The sequence below is a fragment of the Penaeus monodon genome, chromosome 7 (assembly GCF_015228065.2).
Source record: "Penaeus monodon isolate SGIC_2016 chromosome 7, NSTDA_Pmon_1, whole genome shotgun sequence".
Lineage (NCBI taxonomy): Eukaryota > Metazoa > Arthropoda > Malacostraca > Decapoda > Penaeidae > Penaeus > Penaeus monodon.
In genome coordinates this window covers 33,858,282-33,860,781 of record NC_051392.1, presented here as the reverse complement: position 1 = coordinate 33,860,781, position 2,500 = coordinate 33,858,282, and positions in this window count along the sequence as shown.

Here is a 2,500-nt window from a genome sequence, read left to right as displayed (position 1 = left end):
TATAATACCAAAACTAAACGAGGATAACATTGCATTTCGGAACAACAAAAAATCATTCAAGAGGGAAAGAAAATTGAAAATACATCGTGAAAACGTTTCCTTGTGAAAATGTTGACACTCAGTAATAACCATAAGTACTCTTAAATAAATGTGATGTATTCAATGGATTACCCCGTGTACTCCTTAAAGAAAAGAAAGAAGAAGAAGAAAAGAAGAGAAACAACTGATAGTGCGACGTTTCCTATTAATTTGTCTAATAACCAGCAAAATAATTGAAAAATACACATCCAAACTAGATTCGATCAGCCAGTTTCTCCGTCATGAACAAAATAATCTTGTCCTTCATAATCGTTTAGACCGTACTTTTCATGCTAAACGTCATCCATCTCACCTCCAATGCGACAGAGGTAGTGAAATGTGGCGTGCGAGACCCCTAGGCTTTCCGCGGCCCCAACTCCGCCCGGAGATGAGACGCCAGCACGACCTCCAGGAAAGAGTTTTTGCAGTGAATGGGGGGAAGAAAGGAATAGAATTTTTTAAAAAGCTGATATGACGATGGATGAGAGGAAATGAGATGGCGAAGTGGAGATACAACAGGAATAATCATGAAGAAAATGAAAGATAACTAATAAATGATAACGCTGTGCAAGGGAGACGCGATCTAAATTTTCTTTCGTTCACTTCAAGTGTTTGTCAATTTTTTTTTGTATATTAAAACTAATAGTTAAATGCGATAGAAGAGGTATACCCAAATGAAATGAAAGAAAAGGCAGTGGGTCGAGAAATGAAAGTCTATTATCCGGCAAGAGAGTATAATAATGAATAGTGGGAAACATTAGAACGTTGAAAGGAGTTTAATATTTTAGTTATCACTCTCATCCGCCATATGATATGAAAGGTTGATAAAAATTATATACATAAACTGCCAGATAAGTAAATGCTTGAATCACAATTTCTATTTTAGCGATTAATTTTCGTGTGGCTTTTTTTTTTTTTTGGGGGGGCGAGATGGAAAGCAAGAGAAAGAGAAGAGAGAGAGAGATAGAGAGAGAGAGAGAGAGCGAGGAGAGAGAGAGAGAGAAAGAGAGAGAGAGTGAGGAGAGAGTGGTGAGAGAGAAGAGAGAGAGAGAGAGAGCAGAGAGAGAGAGAGAGGAGAGCGAGAGAAGAGACCAGATAAACACACATACACACAGATACAGTCAGACAGACAGATACTGTGAGAGATGGAAAAAAGAGAGAGAGAAAAAAAGATAGGATGATAGAATAGAGGGATAGAGAGAGAGAGAGAGAGAGAGAGAGAGAAGAGAGAGAGATAAAGATAGATAGAAGATAGATATATATAGAGAGATAAAGATAGATAGACAGATAGTAGATGAGAGATAGAGATAAGATAGATAACAGATATATATATATGTATATATAGATAGTAGATAGATAGATGATAGAGAGATAGATGATAGATAATAGATAGATATGATAGATAGATAGATGATAATATGAGAGAGAAAGAGAGAGAGAGAGAGAGAGGGATTATAAAGAGAAAGATTGATAGATAGGATAGAGACAGAGAGATAAAGATAGATAGACAGACAGGTAGATGAATATATAGTATAGATAGATAGACAGATAGAATAGACAGATAGAGAGAGAGGAGAGAGAGAGAGAGAGAGAGAGAGAGTAAACGTAAATTACTTTGAATCATTCGACTGGCATTCACCTCACACGTCCCCAATCCAAGAAATATCATTCGCCCCAACCTTCCTTTTGCTTTTCTCTAAAACGAAAGCGAAATCAGAACTGGGCAAGAGCGACTAGGGTTAATATCCTCCAGTAAAATATGCCCTGGTAAGTCTGGCATATTCTAAATCGTGACACCGTGAACCTAGTAAAGCAAAATGCTAAAAATTGTATAGTTTTATTTTCCCAACTATTCTTACCATTATTTCGAGTCATTGATACATACACACATCGAAACATATAGATGCTATAGTTAGGTAGATAGATGAAGATAGATAGATTAAGAATACACCATCTTATTAAAACAAAACATATTAGGCAATGTGTGGAGAGTCAAGCGTTTTTTGCTTGAAGTTCCACCATCATTTGATAAAGTTTCTAGCGCCTCCGATCTCGCTCCAGTTCTGGCCTTTGCTGATGGCTTACTCCTGACACAGTAGAAAGAAAATCCAATGCTCCTAGACTCGTGAACGACGTACCAGAAAGTGGAATTCAGGATAGGCCGAATCCTGCTCGCGGCTGTTCCAAAGTCCCTGCTGCAGTGGCTCCTGCGAGCCCCTCGGGTCTGAGGTACGGCCCCCCGGGGGGCACCTGCCCGCTGAATTCTTATCTGTGGCGCGGCTCCTGCGCGGCAAAGCGGCAAAGAACATCTAACCGAGTATGAATACCGAGGATATACAATACATATAGCCATATTCTGTGCATATCTATCCTATCTCTACCTCTATCTATATCTATTTTATCTAATCTAATCTATCTACAA